The following is a 22,460-nucleotide window of genomic DNA, read 5'->3' as shown; positions in this document are numbered from 1 at the left end:
CCCAATGTTTATCAGTAGAATGGATAAATATTGGGGGACATATTTATACAACGAAATATTACACCATAATAAAAAAGAACCAACTACTGTTTACATGCAACAACATGGGTGAATCTCAGGTATTATTGAGTGTGGGGGAAGAAACAGACTCCAGATACAAGCTTCCATTTATGCTAAGTTTAAAAATAGGTAAAACTTAGGGGCGCCTGGGTGGCTCAGTCATTAAGCGTCTGCCTTCGGCTCAGGTCATGATCCCAGGGTCCTGGGATCGAGCCCCACATCAGGCTCCCTGCTCCGCGGGAAGCCTGCTTCTCTCTCTCTCCCACTCCCCCTGCTTGTGTTCCCTCTCTCGCTGTGTCTCTCTCTGTCAAATAAATAAATAAAATCTTTAAAAAAAAAAAAAATAGGTAAAACTTATCTGGAGTGGTAGAGGTTAGAATGGTGGTTGCCCTTGGGGAGTATTGGCTGAGAATGGGCACAAAGGAATCTGCTGGGATGCTGGAAATGTTCTTGAGTTGGGTAGTAATTACACAGGTTTATTCATATGCAAAAATTCAGCAAGATTTGTGAATTTCACTGTATGTATGTTGTAACTTTGTTAACCCCTTCCCCTTCTCCTTCCTCTTCTCCTTCTTCTTTTCTTCTTCTCATTTAGTTTAAATAATAGAAATTTATTTTCTCACAGTTCTGGAGGCTAGGAGTCCAAGATCAAGGTGTCATCAGGATTGGTTTCTGATGAACGTTCTCTTCCTGGTTTGTAGATGGTTGCATTTTCCCCAAGTCCTCACATGGCCTTTCCTCTGTGTGTGTGTGGTGTCTCTTCCTCTTCTTATAAGAACACCAGTCCTATTGAAGTAGGCTCTCCCCTTATGACTTCATTTAACTTTAATTAACTTCTCCCCACTTTTGTGTGTTTTTTTTTCTATGCTCATTCTTATGCATGCCTTTTCGGGACTAATGTGCTTGTTTCTTTTGGGTCTGCAGTACGCAGGAATGTAATTGCTGGGTGATGGAGTAGGAATATAGTTAGCTCTTATAGTACCTCCTGATGAATGTCTAAGTAGTTGTACCAACATGTACTCCCACTGCTGATTTATGAGAGTTCCAGTTGTTTCACATTCTCTCCAAAACTTGGTATTTTCAGTCTTGCTAAGCTTAGCCATTCTGGTGGGTATGTAGTGATACATTGTTATAGTATAAATTTGTGTTTCCTCTTTGTAGCATTGAATATTAGCATGTATGGTTTGAAAGAACCTGAAAGACCATCTACTCCAATCCCGCCCTTCAGAAGAGAAATAATAAACAAAATGGACCCAAAGAGGTGTGATTTGCCTAGTATCCCATAGTTAGTTGGCATTATAACTCAGTCTAGAAGCTTAGAAGAGCTCATCTGGCCCAGAGATTATCTCTATGGAGTGCTACTTCACCCTCTCATTGGCCCACCCCTTATCCAAGACAACCGGCCATCTGTGTACTCTCTGTGTACAGTTTGCTCACCCACTTCTGGCCTTTGACCCCAGAGATATCTAGCTTCCTGGTCTTTCCATTTATTAGCTGTGAAATTTTGTCCAACTCACTGTGATGGTTAATTTTGTATCAACTTGGGGAGCCTATGATGTCCAGTTGTCTGGTCAACACCATTCTAGATGTTGTTTTAAGACATATTTTTAGATGTGATTAACATTTACAATCAGTACACTTTGATTAAAGCAGATCGTACTCCATAATGCGGATGGGCATCATCCCATCAGTTGATGGCCTTATGAGCAAAGACTGAGGTTTCCAGAAGAAATTTTTCTCAGGACTGCAGCATAGAAACCTTGGCTGAGTTTCTAGCCTACTGCCATGCTGAATTCAGACTCAAGACTGCAACATCACTTTTACCCCAATTTCCAACCTGCTGGCCTGCCATTAAGGATTTCGGATTTGCTAGTTTCCACAATCACATAAGCCAATTCCTTAAAATATTTTTCTCTCTTAAAATCTCTCTATATAGAGTTTGCTTATCTATAAAATAGGATATAATGAAACCAATCTTGAAAAGTTGTTGGAAAGATCAGATACAATGCATAAAAATTCCTAATGCAGGGGTGCCTGGGTGGTTCAGTTGGTTAAGTATCTGATTCTTGATCTCAGTTCAAGTCTCTATCTCAGGGTTGTGAGTTCAAGCCCCACTTGGGGCTCCACACTGGGCGTGGAGCCTTCTTAAAAAAAATTCCTAACACAGATAGTTCATGGTTAATAAATGACTATTTAAAACATAAACCACCTAATTTATGCTAAGTAGGTTGAAAAAGTGGTACATACCAGGTTGAAGAAAAATTTAGTAGAACCAAAGGATATAAAATAAAAAACAGTCTCTCTCAGCCCAGAGAAAATTACTCTCAATGGTTGCTCGTATTTCTTCTAGAAATTTTCTATGCAAAAACCTGCATGAATGTAAGAATGCTGTACCAACAGCCTTAGTTTTAGTTAAAAATATGTAACATATATAAAATATGTAACACATACAAGACTGTCTCCAGATGGTCCAGACTCTGAGCGGTGTCCTGACCACAAAAAAAAAAAAACCTCAACAACTGAAAGTTAAAAATAAACTCAAGCTCATAATTGCATTATTCAACCAGATGAAAGATTTGTCTTAAAAATCTTACTTTTCTCTCCCATCCACTTGGCTCACATACCTGAGCTATTCCGCATTTTGTTTTTCAAAATTCCCTAGAAAAACTCCCTAAGCGTGAGGCCTGGTTTCTTTTCCTTTTCTCTTGATCCTTCTCTCACATAAGAAAAGCTGTATCATCTAAGTTAATTCTCATGCAAACCCTACCAGATGGGTGTTGTCCTCATCCACATTTTATGGATGAGAAAACTAAAGCTCAAACAAGCTAAGAAGCTGTGTTTAGGCACTTGCAATTTAAATAGCTAGCTTATTCCAGAGGCCAGGGTCAAATGCTAATAGGTTTTGTCCAGTCCCCCTTCCCCTCTGTTGACTTTTGGGACCTTCTCAAAAAGACATCCAATGTCTAATGATGCCTCCTATGAAGTGTCCTCCTTTACAGGCTAAAACTTCCTTCCTCACATCGTGATCTTCTTAGGACCATTTTTAATTCCTCTATGGGAATTCTGTGGGTACTACTAGCTAGAGCCTGAGTGAATCCTTCTTACCACCTTCTCAGTTACTAGTGTTAAAGGATTTCCTTCTTCCTTTAGTGCCCACGGTTCTTGGTCACGCCACTTCAAAGAATGAAGAGGTAGACCAGACGAAGAGTGGTGGGCAACAAAGCAAAGTTTATTGAGCGATAGTACAAAGCTCCCAAAGAGGGAGGGGACCCGAAAGGGTTGCAATCGGGAGTTTCTAAATCTAGGGGTTTTTATGAGATTGTTGGTGGGCTGTTTTAATCTGATTAGCCCTCCATGTGCCTGTCACCCAATCAGGGTTTTATCCACGGGCTCATCAACCTATCAGGTAGTTGTTCACCTGTGAAAGGGTAGAGGGCTCCTTCCAGGGTGGTGTAAAATCCTTTTCAGGCTGGTTTCCTCTTAGGGTGGGGGCCCCTTGTCCCTGCCTGTCTTTCTCCCAACTATCCTTCATTACTAGGCTGGGGATGGAAGGGCACCATGAGAGCCAAACTTAATGACATCTTCCAATCCTTACGCTTGTGAGCATCAACATCTTAGCTACGGTGAGGAAAAGGGAATGTGGGGAGAAACAGCTTTTAAATGTTTCTATTTGTCATCATCCATGTAACTATGAGGTCTACAATAGTTTTTTGGGTTTTTGGGTTTTTTTAAAGATTTATTCATTCATTTGAGAGAGAAAGCACGCAGAGAGGGGCAGTGGAGAGGGAGAGAGAGAATCCCAAGCAGGCTCTGCACTGAGCACAGAGCCCAACAACAGGGCTCAATCTCACAGCCATGAGATCACGACCCCAGCCAAAACCAGGAGTTGGACACTTAACCAACTGCACCACCCAGGTGCCCTGCCAAGGCTTACGGTAGTTTTAAAATAGGTCCACAGAAAATGGAGCCCAATCCTTCCTTTTTTTTTTTAAATTTTTTAAAGATTTTATTTATTTGACAGAGAGAGAGAGAGAGACACAGCGAGAGAGGGAACACAAGCAGGGGGGAGTGGGAGAGGGAGAAGCAGGCTTCCCGCGGAGCAGGGAGCCCGATGCGGGGCTTGATCACTGAGCCACCCACGTGCCCCCAATCCTTCCCTTAAATATGGGTTAGTGACTTCTAATAAATGCAGTATGGTGAAGTGATACTCTGTGACTTCTGAAGGTAGTGCATATAAAGGATATAGCGTCTACTTGGCTCTCTCTCTTAGGACCCTTGTCCTTGGTACCTAGCCACCATATTCTGAGGAAGCCCAGGCCACGTGGAGAGGCCCTGTGTCAGTTTTCTGGCCTTCAGCCTACAGTCAGCACCAAGAGCTAGCCATGTGAGGGGATGAGCCTCCTGATAATTCCAGCTAAGGCCCCAGATATCGTGGGGCAGACACGAGCCATCCCCACAGCACTGAGTCTGAATTTTGGAGCCACAGGAACACTGAGAGATAACAAATTATTATTGTCTTAAGCTACTAGTTATTGGGTTAATTTGTTACTCAGCAATGGACACCTAATACAAAGCCATTTCCAACCCCCTGGGTTTTTAGGGTTAGCTCATTCACAGGGTAAAATGTCAGAGGGTGAACGACTAGAATACAACGCCCTCATTTATTGACTCTCCTGCTACATGGGAAGCAAATAAGAGACTCCTACCCGTTGCTGGAGAGTCCTGGGCCTGGGAACCTGCTTCTCTACACCCACGAGACCTGCAAAGTCAGAGATCTGTCCTCAAAGTGTAGAGCCACACCTGTCCTGGCTCGGACTGAGGCCTGCCTGGACTTCTCAGATCTGAGCTCCATTTGTCACTCCTGCTTCTTCAGTTGGCTGTTAGAGTTGCTTCTCTTTCTTCCTCAGCCCACTGGCACTCACATTAGATGGTACCCCAGAGAAACAATAAGGGCCAATACGCTGTGGTTTACTAATTTTTAGCTGCATGTCATTGCATCAGGAGTTCAGCGAGAGCATGCATGGATCCCCATGCCTTGTTCTTCGGGTACCAGGCAGAAAGCACACTGCAATAATTTTGGGAGACATCAACATTCCCCCAGTCCCTGCTGTAAGGTTATAAATTCAACATATCCATCCCAGTTGCTATCCGCCCTGCCATATGCTCATTTCAGAGCAGCGAGGGCAAGCTGCCCAGAAATGCCCTCCTGCCAAGACCCCCTTTGGGTGGGGCCTTGAAAATGCTCACACAGACGCATCTCCCTACTCATCCTTGTGCTGTTTCTGTAGCCTGTTCTAAGCCCTTCCCGAACCTTGTCTCTGCTCCCCAGTACAGAGCTCGCTGCAGATCTCTCCAGTGGAAAGTAGTCTCTTCTGGTGTTTCCCAGATGTTCAGGCCCCAAGGCAGTGCCGGTGGGCAAGCAGCTTGTTGGCCCGGAACCAGCCTACTCTGATTCTGCAAGGGAGTCTCAGAGACTTCCTCAATTTAGTGACTCACACGATCGCTCTCTACTTGGAACATCCAGTTCTGAACCGTACCGTCTCCCAGAAATTGTAATTCCAGCCTCAGCCTCATCCCTACAGTATCCCTTTGGTTTTGCCACCTGGTGTTCCAGGAAACTTGCTCCGGCAGACCTTTCTCCCTCCCCAGGAGAGGTGGCCAGTATGGAAATGCACTTTCCGCTCGCATCCAGAGGCATGTTTTTAATTCCAGATGCAACTGGGCACTGCCCTCCAGGTCCAAAATCCGGCACAGCAAGCCCCCACCCCAAGCTGCACCACTCACAAAACCACCCGCAGGGTCAGGATGAGAGCCACGGACCCATTAAAGACATACAGGTACCCCCCTCTTGTTCAAGGTCCGCCCTCCACCACTTCACTTTTACGAAAGACCTACACTAGTACCTGTTTTCGTTAATCAAAAGAAATCCAAAGCGGATTTTCACTTTTAAGGAAAAAAGATGAAAGCAAAAAGAGCCTCTAGGGTTTCTTTGGCAGCAGTCCTCATGGAGGCGGCGCACCCCCAGCCCTGAGTGGCGCCACCAAGCGCCATCTCTGGGAACTGCACCCAGCGTCTCAGCCTCAAGCCGCCATAGCTGTGATTTATTTTGTGCATCGATGAGCAAGACGTGTCCTAAGGTATCAGAAGAGCCTAAAAGAGGTTATTTTGGGGGGGGTATGGGAATGATCAAAAAATTTTCTATACAAATTAATGGTAATCGCTTCTTCACTGAATGTCATTTCAGGTTTCGTAGGAACACTACTTTCGGATAGCGGGAGAAACAGGTACACTGTATTGTTCTACTTCATTTAATTTAATGGCTGCATCATGTACCAAGGATGTACCATAATTTGTTTAACTAAGCCCCTATTAAAGAACATTAAGGTAATTATTATTGTTATTAGACGAGCAGCTGAACCTTGGAAACACACTCTTAAATGCTTTCCCTCTGAGGAAAATGAAGAAGCTGTTTCCTATCAAGCTAACCGTGCCCTTGGAGATAATTACACCCCAGCCTGAGACTCCCTGACATTCTCAGAGGCTGTTCCTGATGGGAGTGGGCCTCTCAAGGGTGCTGGGGTGGGAAAAGGTTGACGACCAGCACAGCCTTTGAGAAATGAATTTTTAAATCAAGGAGAGTACAGGAAAAACTTCTGAAACATCCACTAATGAAAAAGTAACCAAGTGCCCTTGTATCTTCCTCTGATTATAATCCTCTGAACCCTTCTTTACCCCGCCGTGGACTACGTCCTGGGGGAGAGGCTCGTGGCTGACGTCGCCTCCTCTTCAAGGTTCAGGAAGGACTGCTTGCTATCAAGGAGGAAGGAGGGAGGAGGGACTCAGGGTCTGCAGAGCCACACACCTCCTCACATGAAGGAGGCTCCTCACCGTAATATGTCTGTCCTGCTTTGGGTCTTGCGACAATGCCTCGTAGCCAAAGACAGCCACGTTTAGGCAGACCAGAAGGAAGCCAGAGGCCCATGAGCACTGTCCATCCAGGAGGGAAACACTGTGCTAGACAGAGACAAAGAGAGGTCATCAGAGCCCAGGCTGGATGGAGAGGCCACAGAGATGGCAAAGGCACGGGAGCCGAACAGCGGTCACCACTTGGCCCCTAGGTGCCCTACACTCTCCGAAACACTTTACATGCTCTCACTCTTTTCATCTGGTAGCTGCCCTCTGAGGCAAGCGCCAGTGTGCCCATTCTACAGATGAGAAGGAAGCACAGGAATGTGACCTAACAGCCGGAAGTAAGCACCTGGCGGCACCAAGATCTGAACCCTGCAGTCTGACTCAGGCTGCTAGCCTGACCCCGGCTGTTTCCAACATGGTGGGAGCAGAAGCAGTGTGGAGCCAAGAGTTCTGTGACTGTCAGTTAGACTGAAGCAGGAGAGCAAGGTTCTTGTCTCACGGAGCCCAAGAATGAATCTCGCGGACAAAGGAGTGTGGGTAAAGCGATAGAGTTTTATTAAATGAGGAGACAGAACAGGCTCTCAGGAGTGAGATGGGTCCCAACAGGGTTGCCACTGGGGGCTTTTAGGGTTGGTCTTTTATCGAAGCTACCCAGGGAACTTAAATCCTTTTAACATCTCTATTGAGATCACCATTGAGCAAGGGTTAGTGATAACACCTTTAATGGCTTACTTCCTTTCTAGGGTCAGGTAATTTTTTTGTCGATCACAAGTGGCTGTCATAACAAGACCCCACCTCAGACACCTAGGGCAGGATGATCTGATTTGTTTCCTTATCTCTGGCTTCCTTTCACCTCCACATTTTTGGTATTTTGTGAGCCTGATCTCATGGCCCCCTACCTATCTCTCCTTACAGAGCCCCGCCTGTCCCTTACTCAAGACTAGAATGGGGAACTCTAGGGACACCCACTGGGAGGGGAAAATAAGAAGCCCAGGTCACCAGGACAGCATTGGTCCCCGAAGGACAAGGAGCCCTTGTTCTGTGCTCCAGGGGTGGGTGGGGCATAACATTGATGGTTTTCAGAGCTCGGTCCAGCTTGCTGCACTGGGCCTCAAGTAATAGCAGCCAGTCTTTGTTTACCAGGGCCTGAAAGAGCCTAACTGACTTGCTTTATTATGTTAATTGTGCAGATAGTCATTATGAGCTAAATGGTCAGAGAGAAGAAAAAAGATTAGGGTAAATAAACCAGGAGCTCCAGGGCCCAGCTGAAGAGCAGATCAAAGACAAAGGAATGGCCAGCCGTGGGACCTTTAAATCAGAAAAGCCACCTCTGTAACTACATTGGGCCTCAACACTACTGCCAACTGAATTTCCACTGTGTTTCAGTTTCAGTAGTTTTTCATGTCCTCTATTTGTCATATCAACCCTATGAGGCCTGCCAGGTAGGTATTACTATCTGCATATTACAGATGAAGAAGCTGAGGCCCGGGGAAGGTAGGGCTTGCCCAGGGTCCGGCAGCTCGAGGGCAGCTGGGCCAGAACTGTTACAGGAGTTCTTCTTCCTTCGGTGACCATGGCTCTGGGTGGCGCCCCTTCAAAGAATTAAGAGGTAGACCAGAGAAAGAGTGGTGGCAGCAAAGCAAACTTTAAGGAGTGATAGCACAGAGCTCCCAAAGAAGGAGGGGATCTGAGAGGGTTGCCAATCTGTCGGTTAGATCTAGGGGGTTTTATGGGCTTATTGGCAGGCTGTTTTAATCTGATTAACCTTCCCTGTGCCTGTCACCCAATCGGGTTTTGTCATCTACCTATCACGTGGGAAAGGGTGGAGGGCTCCTTCCAGGGTGGTGTAAAATCCTTTTAAGGGTGGTTTCCTCTTAGGCTGGGAGGCCCTTGTCTCTCTCTGCCTGAAACAAACTGAGGGTTGCTGGAGGGGAGAGGGGTGGGGGGATGGGCTAACTGGGTGATGGACATTGGAGAGGGTATGTGTTGTAATGAGCACTGGGTATTATATAAGACTGATGAATCACAGACCTATACCCTTGAAACAAATAATACATTATATGTTAATTTAAATACATACATATGTGTGTGTGTATATACATACATATATATATATATATATATATATAAATTAAGAATGAGGGAGAACCCAGTTTTCCAGTGGTGTGTGGGGACTGTGTCATGTCAGCTCTCCAGAGACCCGTGTCTGCCTCTCTTCCCAACTCCAGTCACGGTGAGAAAATTTACAGCATGGAAATCAGCAAGCAAATCCAGGCTCCCCAGCTCGCCCTGCCACCCAGAGCTGGCTGGTAAACCTTTACCAACACACCACTGAGAATATCCCAATAATTTTTCAGGTTGGTGCTAAAGGAAATGTTATGGCCCTTGAGATAGAAGTTAAAGCATAATCACTGAGGTAGGAAGGGCTGTCTTCCCAAATCCTTCAAGTTCCCCCTTTGTGGCAGCAGAAATCCTAAGAACAAAGAAGCCAGGCTCTGTGCTATGGGCTTTATGCATTATCTAATTCATTCCTCATCACAACCCTTCCCTGACAACGAGGACATTTGAGAAGTAAATTGCTCAAGGTCACACAGCCAGAAGGTAGTGAAACTGGAATTCAGATCTAGGTCTGAGCCTCTTAATCATGGTGCCATTATCTTAGTCACATTATTTCATAAGTAGACTTTTCTTCTCAGTTCTATAGCACCCCTCCTGTTCCCATCTTGTAAACATATAACGGAATTATAACTAAAATCAATCAAGGCAACTAATTTCTAACACACAATGAATATTTTAAGGGCCATCTGAAATCTCAATAAAATTCCATAGCCTATTAAACCATTTTAGCAATTTATAATCATGGCCTATAGAGAATGTCAGAATTAATATTCTGCCCTCTTATTATTTCAGCCATCGAAGATATCTTATGTGATAATTGGCTCTTAGCAGCCACAGTCTAATTTAATTCATTTATGAATACCTTGTATTTATATTTCATGGATATTGTTTTAATTATTAAATCACTACATCTTAGAAAGAAATGTAATTTTGTTATAGGGCAAATGTTCTTCATGTCAACGTTTGTAATGCCATTTTAAAAGTATATAAGGATAACAAGATTGCCTAGGTTTCAAAGACAAAATTTGTTGCATTTTGCTGGAAGCCATTTTGTCTGAAAATAAATACTACAATGCAGAACTACCCAGAGATCTAAAGCAATTGTGAGGATAAAGGAACAAAACCTACCTGCTAATGCACTTGAACCTGTAGTGTCCAGAGTTAATATCCTAATTCTGAGAGGCGGACTGACTTGAAGTAGATAGAAATAAGCCATTGCAGAGTGAACAGAACATGGCGGTGGGGTTGGTCCTGGCGTCAAATCCCAGATCTGCCATTTTCTATCTTTATGACCTGGGCTAAGTTACTGAACCCACTCTCAACATCTGTTTCCCATTTTAAAAGTGGGATCAACAATATCCACCACATAATGGAGTTGTAGTGGGAACAGAACTGGGTATGATTTGCAGAGTACAGTGCAAAATGCAAATGTAAATGCAAATCCTTTGCTCAAGAGTGGTTAAACATTTCAAGACAACAACAACAGGCAGTAAAGCAAGTGTGGGGGTCCTTCTGAGAGTGGGGCCCTCTGAACCGCTGGGGGTCCTCTGCCCACGAAGCCAGCCAGGTAAGAATCACGTGAAATGCCACATACCAACCGTGTCCCACTTGGGATGCGCTTGAAGAATAGTAGCTATTTGGGTTTGGGCTGTTTGCCACCTGATTTTTACACAGCGTGAAAAAGAAATCTAATAGTCACTTTTGTTTTAAAGATGGGTACCGGCCATGCCTCACAGAATACACCGGTAGCTACCTAGCGCTGAAAGAGTTCAAAGTCACAACAGTCCAGGCAGACGGGGGCACAGAACCCAGGAGAGTGATACCAACCCCCAGGCCAGGGTGCCTTCCCACCCCTGCACTTTAGACATCTGTCAATTGTTGGAAGAGGAATAGAGAATGCGGGATTCTGTTTCCAAGTCGAGGTCTTGAAACCATAAAGCTAATCTCATTGGGTTTTGCACTACATTGAATTAAAGTCCTAATTCTAATTTCACCAAATAGGGTTACCGGGAGAACAGGAAGTGAAGCTTCCTAACTGAGTTCCACCGTCCAGAGGGAGTCCAGAAAGAACAGAAAATCAATTTCCTGACGGTGGAGAAGCGGGTAAGCGAGTCCAACCTGTTGGGAGTAGCTCGTTTCTTTGTGAGGAAGTAAAGACATTTCTGGCAGAGACTTTTCATGTCGAGGGGGGCCATATGGTTCTCATAGAGTTTTCTACACATTCTCCTTTGGGCATCCTCTTCATCGTGGACTGATGGAGCCTCTGGAGATTTTCTTAGTTCCTACCTCCTGCAGGTGAGAACGCCCCCACTAGACTGCAGATCGGAAAGCTGAGTGTCCCTGAGGTGGAGGTATTCTTCCATCTCACCCAAATCTTCCAGAGAGTTCCTTTCTGGAGTTTTGTTTTGTTTTGTTTCGTTTCGAATGTATCAGCACCCGCTTCTCCTCCAGGCCCCCGTTGATCCTCACGGCTCCCCACTCTCTCCCCTAGGCCACATGGGACCACCCCAGCTCCTCAGGGGTCTCAGTACACTTCTCATTTTATTCACTGCTGAGGATTTCTAGCTGACTAACACCTTAGACATGTTCACAGTGGCGACACATCTCCTCCAGCTGGTAGACCCAGGTCTCCACTTCACTCCATGTGCCATGAAGGTGGGAGACAGCAACGTGGGTTGTTTTCTCAAGTACTTGTCCACAGGGACTATTCCTGGCTTACTTTAGACTCTTCCACAGCGTGGTGCCCAGCACCTTACATGAGGTAGGCATTCAATCATTATTTGTTGAATGACTATATTCCTATGACATCATTTCTTTATTCTATTTAGTTTGATCATGCTGTTGAGACCAAAGGCCCCTTGAAGCATTTGTTTATAGAAATATTTATCGAGTGCCTGCCATGTGACAGGAAAATTTCAAAAACACAAGGAATGAGCACAGTTAACTCTATCAAATACTAATATATACAGTACTAACATATACAGTAACAACGTGGTGAGTCTGGAGAAGGAAACTGACCTGCTGGGCAGACGAGAGCTGGTGCAGTCATTCCCACGATAGATCCTCCCAGGGACTGGAGTTTACCTCGCTGTTAGGACAGAGGTCTGGAAAAGGTGAGGGTCCCGGTGCAACACACAGGATGGAGAAGATGAGCTGTGGGGTATTTTAAGACCGGAACTGCAGAATCAGACTATTAGACTTGTCAACTGGGGGCTTCCCCAGACAAGCTATAACCTTGTGTCCAGGTCTCTTCAGGCTGCTATCACAGCAATATTATATTCCTCACCATTCTGGAGGATGGGAAGTCCAAGATCGAGGCACTGGTGGGTGTGGTACTTAAGCACACCACATCAGAGAGAAAATGTGCCTTCCTTACATTTCTCCAATCCCCTGAAGTGTGGTCCTGCCTCCTCTCCAGTTCTACTGGCCAAGGAAGCAGGTACCAAGGATCATTCCTGGGGCCAGGGGTCAACTAACTTGCAGTGCTTTGATCTTTACCTTCTCACCCCATCAGAGGACCTCTCCCCAACCACCCCTACCCTGGCCTCATTTGTCAACAAGGAATCAGGCAAAGTGTCCAGGATGTGTTCTATCCCTTTTCTCCCTCCCCGCCAAAGCCCTGCTTTTCCTGGGCCAGAAGAGGTAGGAGGACTCAGCAGGCCTAGGATACCTTGAGTGTCTGGCTCAGAGGAGATGAGTGCCATCAGGCTCTCCACTCTTTCTGGAGAACACAGAAGGAGAGCAGGGAGTGTGCTCAGCCATCTTGCTCACTTCCCAGCGGGAACTGTGGCCCCGCGCTCGGACTCCAGATGCCCCCAGTGTGCTGTGTGGCTGGCTATCTGGTCATTGGGTGTGCTCCCTGGTTTCACAGCTCTCCTACACAGGGGGCACACCCAGTTGACAGGGTCTGACAGGGTCTCACTCTTTGAGGCCAGACCTGGGTGTGCTCCTATGTGCCGAGAGGCCCCAAAGCCTCAGGCACGAGATGGGAAAGGTCAATGGCCCTCCTGCAGCAATCGCAAGGGTGTGGGCTGGGGTCACCAGGACAGCAGAGGGAGCAAGCCATCACTTGGGTCAGGCTCCCTTTCTTCTCAGTGGCAAATAGGTCATTTGGAAGAGACCTAGAAACCCTTCCCTAAACGGTGCCTCAGAACCACAGCACCCGGACCGGGGTCTCTGCTTCAAGCCCCAGAACAGGAGAGCCGCCGAGGAGCCGTAGCCACACCTGCCTGGAAACTTGCTCGAAAGCAGTGAAGCAGGACTCTGAGCCACTCGCTGGCCTCCTGGCTGCAGGGGGAAGGGCCCCGCTCTGAGCCGATATTGAGACTGGCTATTCCCCTGGGGCCACCTTCAGCTCTGCCCACGAGGAGCGGGTGGGTGTGTGTGGGGGGCAGTCTGGCCTTTCCTTTGACCCAACCCAGACGTGCCCGGGGCTGGAGGGAGAAAAAGCCTGGCATGGCCAGACCAGAAAATGGTCCGATGGCGCCCCCTGCTGCTCACATGCTAGACCGTATGCATTTGCAATGGAAACGCCAATCTGTTCTCACTTGGAAGAGACTTTGTTTTAAAGCACTGTGTCAGGTAACTGTTGCTGTGTAACAAATGTGTGGTTTACAACAAACAACTTATTATCTCCCCCCGTTTCTAGGGGTCAGGAATTTGGTTTGGCTGGGCAGTTCTGGCTCCAGGGCCCCCAGGAGGCTGCCATCAGATGCTAGCCAGGCTTGCAGCCATCTCCCGGTTTGACAGGTGCTGGGAACTCCACTGCTGAGGTGGTAGACTCTCTCACTTGGCAAGGTGGCGCTAGCTGTTGGCAGGAGACCTCAGCACCTCTCCACAGGGGTCTATTGTTTGCACAACGTCATGGCATGGCAGCTGACTTCCCCCAGAGCAAATGATTCAAGAAGCTGAAGTGGGAGCTGCAATGGCTTTTCGGACTTGGCCTTGCAAGGCACGCAGTCACTTGCACTGTATTCACGCTAATTCACACGAGCTGTGATTTGTGATTCGGTGTAGGCGGAAAGTACACAAGGACATGCATTCCAGACGGTGAGGCTCCCTGGGGACCATCTTGGAAGCTGGCTACAATAAGTACCTGCCATGTGCTAGGCAGTGTATAAATAATATATAACAACAACAACCATAGCATACAGTGGCCATTATTTCATGCTAAGTACCTTCCCTGAATTAGCTCATTAATCTTCACCACAACCTGACAAGTTTGGTCCTTCTGTTACCCATTGGAGAGAGGAGGAAATTAGGGCTTGGGGAGGTTAGGTACCAAGGTCACACAGCCAGTAAGTGGTTGATTGAGCATTCGAGACTTTGGTCTGTGTTCACTATGCTGGAATGCCTCCCTAGGCATTTAGAGCCAACAACCAAGCAGGTGGGCACAGAGAGCTCAAATAACATGGTCAAGGTTACTGAATCAGCAAATGGCAGAGCCAGGGTTGGAATAGAGGCCCGACTCCAGAGCCCATGCTCTGTCCAGCCCACTGCATTGCTCTGGAATGGGGGAGAGGGACACAGAAAGGAGAGAAGAACACGAAGAACAGGGTAACTAGCCCATCTAGGGCCTATGTGCCTATCAGAAAGGCTGCTCCCTTTTTTTTTTTTTTAAGATTTATTTATTTATTTATTTGACAGAGAGAGACACAGCGAGAGAGGGAACACAAGCAGGGGGAGTGGGAGAGGGAGAAGCAGGCCTCCCACCGAGCAGGGAGCCCGATGCAGGACTTGATCCCAGGACCCTGAGACCATGACCTGAGCCGAAGGCAGACGCCCAATGACTGAACCACCCAGGCGCCCCAAGGCTGCTCCCTTTTGGGCAGCTATAGTTCTGCAGATGCTTCTGGGCTTGGCAAGCTCTCCCCACTTTCTTCCTGGTCAGGGCAACATCTGAGTGTGGCAACCCTGGGGCAGGAAGGGAACAGGCAGACAAATGGGAGAGATGTGCTTATAGTGTACAAGGGTGGTTGTAGGGGGCTAGAAAAAGAGGGGAGAAAAAATAGAGAAAAGGAGAGAGAGAACAAAATTAGGAGATGAAGAAAGAGGGGACAAGAAATGGCAAAGGAAAACCAGACCAAGTATATGGCGTTGAGTCCTCCTAGGCAGATGCTCGGGACCTTCTCTACGAGTGACTGGGAGCTCCAGCATGACTAGCTGGGGAAGCAGAAGATCAAGTGTGTGGGGGCCTCGGACTCTAGTTCACCAGCTCCCCCTCATCTCCTTCCCCAGCTCCATCACTAGTTGGAGGAATGGGGAGTAGAAAGGACACTCCAGCATGAAGCTGGCCTGAGGAAACCCTAGTTTCCAGTAAAACGGGGTGGCAGCAGGGTGAGCAGCCTCCTGGGAGAGCCAGAGAGACCCAATCCAGATGCTAATGGTTAGAATATCAGAGAGCGGATTGACAGATTGACTACCTAGAGAGAAAACTGGACGGTATCAAACAAAACGGATTGTTTAATTGGCAGGTTCAGCTTTGTTAGTGGCCATTGATCAATTAATGTCTGCTTGCCTTTGTGTTTGAATTTGTCAAGGATGACTTCCACGCCAGGACATGGAGTCGGAACCCACCCGCGTTGCTGATCATTTCAAGTTTAAAGGTTAGGAGAGTCGGAGGCAGAAAGTCATGGATGTGAGTCCTAGTTTTAGCAGCAGATGTAGAAGGGGGATCCCCGCCCCCACCCCAATAGCCTCAAGTGCCCCCGCAGTCAAGCTTCACTTGGGCTGCCTCTCCTAAAAGTTCGGCAGCCTTCTAGAGGCCACTCCCCGGCAGGAAGCTGAAGCAGAAAGAGCACTTTTGTTCCTGCCTCTAGCCTCTTCCCACTCCAATAAGACCTCACAGTTGCCAATTGGTTTTCCAAAAAACAGATGTTTATTTTTTTTAAAAGATTTTATTTATTTACTTATTTGAGAGAGCGAGAGCGTGTGCACGAGCAGGGGGAGAGGCAGAGGGAGAGGGAGAAGCAGGCTCCTGGCTGAGCAGGGAGCCCCACTGGATCCCAGGACCCGGGATCATGACCGGGGCTGAAGGCAGACGCTTAACGACTGAGCCACCCAGGCGCCCCTGAAAGAATAGATGTTTATTTCACCTTCTGCTTATACTCTTCCAGGGCTTTTCATCCACTTACAGCATAAAATTTAATTCCTGAGGACGGCAAGTTGGGTCTTTCATAGTCTGCCTGCTAGCTACCTTTTTAGCTTGATCTTCCAGCAGGTCCTGTGTACTTTGTTACCTTTGGGCTTTTGTTTATGCTGTTATTTTTATTAAAAGTTCTTCCCCCCGGGGCGCCTGGGTGGCTCAGTGGTGGAGCGTCTGCCTTAGGCTGAGGTCGTGATGTGGCTGGCTCTCTGCTCAGCGGGGAGCCTGCTTCCTTTCCCTCTGCCTGCCACTCCCTCTGCTTGTGCTCTCTCTGTCAAATAAATAAATAAAATCTTAAAAAAAAAAATTCTTCTCCCTCTCTCTGCATGGTACTCTCCTTTTCAAACTTCAACCTGATTATCCAACCATCCTTCCAACCATCCAACCATCCTGCACCCTGAAATTCTACTTCAGTGCTTCCCAAGCTTGTCCACACACTGGATCACCTGGGGATGATTTGAAAAACATCCTGATGCCCCATATCCCACCTTCAGAGGCTGTGACTTCACTGATCTGGAATGTGGCCTGGGCTTGAATTTTTCAAAGATCCCCAGGTGACTGAAATGTGCAGACCCAGTTCCGGGACCACCGCCCCACCCTGTACCACATACTGTAATAGCCCTTGAGGATTTAGAGGTAAAAGTTGGTTTAGACTAGATATTTCGTGTAGAAGGAGAAATACATCAATAAATACGTAATTGCCCAACAACGTATGCAAGTGTTATGAAAGACATAAGGCACGGTACCCTTGGGAAGGTATAGGAAGTACACGTAACCCCCACTGGTGAGGTTGAGGGATGGGTGGCCAGAGCTGCTGAGTCTTCAAGGACAAGAAGGGGTGTTCCAGCCAAAGATGGGGGTGGGTACCCTACTCAGAGGGAAAACGGAGCACAGCACAGTGAGCTAGAGAGAGCGCGGGTCACCTTCAGGGGTGGACAAAAACTTAGTGTGACTGCAGCTTTGGGGTAGTTAGGCTGCAGAGGCAGACAAGGCCATGAAGGGAGCAGGGAGTGCGGAGTCACCAAAAGGGGTGTCAGGGATGTGACCTGGTCACACTTAGTAGCTGTGAATGCTCAGGAGGTAGGGCAGTTGGTGAACTGGGAGGGGAGACGATAGGAACCAGTAGGGAGGCCTTTCCTTCTTCAGAGCAGTCTCCTCTCCTACATCTTCTCTACCTGCACACTGCATCTCACATCAGACCCCCTGTCCTTGTGCCCCTGGCCCAGAGCGAGGTGCCTGGTGGAGAACGAACACTCATACCTCACCCCACATGGTCCGGTAGGAAAAGCTCAGATCCAGAGCCAGACTGCCTTGATTCAAGACCCAGTTCTACTCCTAACAAATGGTGTGATATTGAGAAGTCAGCCACGTTCTCCGGTCTTACTTTTCTCCACCATCAAATGGAGAAAATGCCAAACTCATAAGGTTATTCTGAGAATTAGAAAAAATGTATGGGGTTCTTATAGTTTCCAGAACAGCAGCTTCAGCAGCAGAGAGCCCAAGGGGGGAATGTTAGAAATGCAAATTCTCAGGCCTCACCCAAGACCCGCCGACCCAGGAACTCTGGCGCACAGCCAGGACCCAGTGTCGGAGCCCTGCTGATTCTAATGCTCGCTGAAGTTTGAGAAACACTAGTGTGTGGAAACGGCTTCACCCCTAGGCTTTTCTGGAAGCCTACTCCTGGAAAGTGGAAAAACCCACCCCGCTAACCAGCTCTGGCCTCTGTCCCAGCCCCTCCTTTCTGCAATTTCCCTGAGTTGGTCATTGCAGATGTGAGGCTCCGGGAGGCCAGGCTCTGAAATCAGGAGGTCTTGGGGGCTGGGGGGGGGGGGGGGGGCACTATACCAGCTGCTGCCTGTGTACATACGTGCATGCACAGATTTTTGATCTCTAAGTAAAACTGTGTGACCTTGACCTCTGAGAATGCATATGTTTCCTTGTCTGTAAACGGGAATGAGTACTTAAAGGCTAGTCCTTTCCACATGTGAACTCATTTTATCCTCACAATAGCCCCACAAAGCTAGGACTATTATCACCACCATTTTAGAGATGAGGGAGTCAAGGCACAGAAAGCCTACGTAACCTGCCTAAGGGCACCCAGCTGTAAGTGTTAGAGTTGGGCTTCAGGCACGGGCCCTTTGGCTCAAAGTCCATGCTCTTAACCAGTCGGCCTGCCAAGGCTGCTTAGAAAACATTAATGCGCCGGCCTTTAGCCTACTCCCCCCTTGGGCTCTCTGTTGTGTTGAAACACCTCACCCTGAACATAGTTTCTCTGCGACTTACAATGAGAATTCGGTTTAGTCATTTCACCTCTTCCGGCCTTAGTTTCCAAATGTTTAAAATGTATGGTTGGGCTAGATTTGGGATGTGAGCTGGAGCCCCGAGGCCCCAGAGAATAAGCTGTGTTTGTCTCTTGATCTGAGTCGAAAGTGACGGTCTGGAAATGGTATGTGCTCTGGCTCTCCACTCTGCAGCCCCCCACCCTCCACAGTCTCACACAGGCCTCCCTTAATGAACTCTCCAGCATCCAAAGGCACTTGAGTGTGAGATCACTCATCGGAAAATGCCTAAATCTGAGGGCCTGTGAATTTACAGCCCCAGCACCCCCCCCACAAGTCCCCCTTTCCCCCACCAGTCCCTGCTCCTCCAACTTAAAGAACACTTTACCTGGGATGTTTCTTGTGCAGAGAAGGCCCTGAGCCTTGGCTTACACCTTTATGGATGTCCTCTACTTGGCATGGCTGCCAGGTGTGAGCCTTGTCCTCTCTCATGGCCACATGCCCTGGAAATGCTGATTTATATTTGCTTCTGGAAGGGAGACAGATGAAGCTTGTTTTAGAATGGAAGGTTAATCCAATTTCAGAATCCATCACACGAGATGATTTCTGTTATTTTCATTTAATCTGGAACGTTCCGTCTGTTCAAACTTAGAAACGAATCACTGGCTGGAAGAAGGAAGGCCCTTCACGAGCTTCTGCACTCCTGTGTTGGATGCCTTTCATTTCCCACAGCAGGGATACATTCAGTATGGATAAAGTAGCTCGGGGCATTTCTACTGGACTTTGCGAATGTCCTTCATCTGCCTGCCGGGAAGTGGGCGCCAGGTGTTGGCAACTGTTAGCATATCGTCTTACAGGGAATAGGTGCTCAAACATTGCCCAATGGATACATGAATGCGCACACACTTTCTAGCAACTGGAGGCGATGCGAAATAACTCGCTGACTCTCACTCAATTTATAGGAATGATTTTATTTTTAGAATACTGTATGGCTTATAAAGAATTTTCACACATATTCTCCATAAATTATTTTCTGTATTTTAAAGTTGAAGAAGCAAGGCTTCAGGAGGTTAACTAACTGCAAAGTCATACTGTGGCGTTCAGCTTTCCAGGACTCGGGTTACCCTTTTCAAAATAAAAGGTAATATTAAAAAATAATTGTTGAAAAACTATTGCTTAAAGCTGTAGAAGCTAAAGCTTTAGATACTAAAACAGAGAAAAAACCACCTATCACAAAAACTGGAAACAATACCTAATCTTTATAATCTTTATAGTTTCCAAGCATGTGCTCACATCTGATTTCCTTTGGCCCCCGCAACAACTCTCCCCCGTCGGAGTAAAATCCTCTCTCATTGGGTGAGCCGACCCTAAGAGACTGCCCCGACGATCTTTCCAAAAGACAGGTCAGACTGACAGTTAAGAACCGAACTTGCATACTCGTGCCATCTACTGGTGCTTTTCTGGTAGCATGAGTTCCAGCGGACGTTATATTAAACATTTTTTGTGCAGGGTAAAAATCAGCAGGGCCACTCAGATGTTTTACTCATTATTCGCCAAGTCCTTGAAAATACTGCCCCCTCTCAATCGTTGAGACTCGTTTTCGAAGGAGCCTACTTTAAAACAGGACTCAGGATTTACTCAGGAAAGGGTTTGAAAAGCTTTGGATTCCTTTTGGCATTTTGGCAGGTTTTAGAAATGCCTCTGAGCACCTTCCAATTGGCTTGAAACCTGGGGGAAGGGAGATGGCTTAGCTAGGAAAAGAGAACACTCACAGAATCTTCATGTGGTCACAGTAACGCCTCCACTTGGCCCGGTGTTTTCTGGGAGGGCTACAGGTAGGGTTGGTTAGCTGAGAAGGTAGTGTGGCCAGGTGCTGACAGTTCACTCCGCGGGACCTCAACAGCTGGTAGAAGTGAAATTCTGGGAACAGCTGAAGCCCACCCTCCTGACCCAGGGGCACACCAGGTGGGATCTCCCAACTGCACCAGTCCCTGAAAACCTCTGGCCAATCCTCAGGAACATAAATAACTCCTTTTCCAAAGCTGGGCTTTGCTCTCGGTATGTTTTTTTAAATTATTAGATGGAATTGGTTTTTGTACTTTGCGCTAAATCCAGGGACAAGAGATGACTTGTTCATTGTTAGGGCAAATCCACAGAGGATTGAAATGAGCTGATTTGGTATATAAAACCATTTTTCTCATAATCTTAGGACTCTTTAAAAATTGGACTAACTCCATTAGAGCACTAGTGTGAAATAGGCTAAGACAAACACAGGAGAAAGAAAATTAGGTTTGTAAAGGAACTAGTCAACACCTGTAGTGAAAATTCTTACAGGATTCTTCTCAAAAGTTACCTTGTCTGGCTGGGGGGGAAATGGAGGCTTTTTTTTTATTTATTTACCTTATCACTGAGGTTGTATTCACTAAACTTTACCTTGGTTTCCTTTTGTTCCATGGTAGGAGAAAAATAGGAGCCTTGACAATTATTGAAAGCGAAGTAAAATGTCTATTGAAGCAGATTATGAAAGGTTCCTTATGGCAAAAGGTCAAGATGGTAACATTTGATAAACAGCAGATTTCTAGCCCTAATTTGTTATAAAGGCATATCAAACCAGGAAAGATTTAAAGAACTCTCAAAGCATTCTGGCCATTCATTAGAGTAAAATTAGAGTAAATTGTGAAGGATTGTAAAGGTTTACTGGAAAAAAGTATAGATACATTTACATAATACTTAACAGGTTTTTAGGCCATGTATTTCACTATGTTTTAACAAGAATCATTTAAGATAGGACTTTTTATAATTCATACTTGAGAAAACAAAGGTTAAGAGGTTAAGTCACACACTTCCCAAAGTCACATAGTTAATAAATCACACTCGTTACTAAAGACAGGCCTTTGAAGGCTAGTGATCTTTCTAGAAAGATTTTTCCCGGAGACTTTTCCCCTCCTTTTAAAAAGTGTATCTTAGGAAAAAAGTTTATCTAACTGTTGTATTTACTCATTTTTAAGGATCACTGTTTTTAAGCAGGTAGACATCGTATTAATCCTTTTTTTTCTTGTTCATCCTTCTAAGTCTTTTGGCCTCTTTTTGAGAAATACCTGTTTGTACCAGGTGGTAACATACCATAAACCATACATTGCATTAGCACCCTTACCCGCAGGGAATACATCCAAGGCCCCAGTTGATGCCTGAAACTGCGGATAGTACCAAACCCTATACATATTGCTTTCTCCTATAATTTATAAATTAGGCACAGTAAGAGATTAACAATAAAATAGAACAATTTTAAGATACTGTAACGAAAGTTATGTGAATATGGTTTCTCTCAAAACATATTGTACTGTTCTCACCCTTCCTCTTCCTGTAATGATGTGAAATGATAAAATGCCAACGTGACTAGAGGAAGTGAGGTGGATGACGTAGGCATTTTGATGTAGGTCAGGCTACTCCTGACCTCTGACCGTATGTCAGGAGGATCATCTGCTTCCTGACCCGCAGGTGACTGAAATCTCAGAAACGGAGACCATGGATAAGGGGAGACTACTGTATTGAGTTTGAATAACCCTTTCAATAGTGATGGTCATGTATTTGCAGATAAGTTATGTTTGCATTTGGGTAAAAAATCTGGATTTCTTGGCTCCACCTCAGAGACCAATCCAGTATTGGGAAAGGCATAATTCACTGTTTAACAAGTCTCCCAGGTGGTCAGATTACAAATATTAAAAGCCTAAATATGTTGAGTGTTGTCCAGGATCACAAAACCCTTAATGGTGCTTTGGAATGTATATTTTATGCCATAATATGTTTCAATTTGTTAAGTCCCACTATTCTAAAATAAAGAAGCCATGCAATTCATACTCAATTTTAGATGGGTATGCATCCTAATTTTTCCTTTTAGTTCCGCTTTATTTCTAGAATTCTCATATTAGTGCAAAGTGCTAGCCTAA

General features: G+C 46.2%; 1 long non-coding RNA gene across 1 annotated transcript in view; it reads right to left on the bottom strand.

Moving 5' to 3' along the window:
• The window catches only part of LOC144379337 (uncharacterized), a 49,607-nt gene extending 30,386 nt beyond the window's left edge, over nucleotides 1-19,221 (bottom strand). The window contains exon 1 of the long non-coding RNA XR_013442157.1: nucleotides 18,902-19,221. This is a non-coding gene — a long non-coding RNA (uncharacterized LOC144379337). The remainder of the gene's footprint in view (nucleotides 1-18,901) is intronic.
• Nucleotides 19,222-22,460: the final 3,239 nt, after the last annotated feature.

This window comes from Halichoerus grypus, chromosome 10 (assembly GCF_964656455.1).
Source record: "Halichoerus grypus chromosome 10, mHalGry1.hap1.1, whole genome shotgun sequence".
In the NCBI taxonomy this organism is placed as follows: domain Eukaryota; kingdom Metazoa; phylum Chordata; class Mammalia; order Carnivora; family Phocidae; genus Halichoerus; species Halichoerus grypus.
This window is presented reverse-complemented; position numbering and strand designations above follow the sequence as displayed.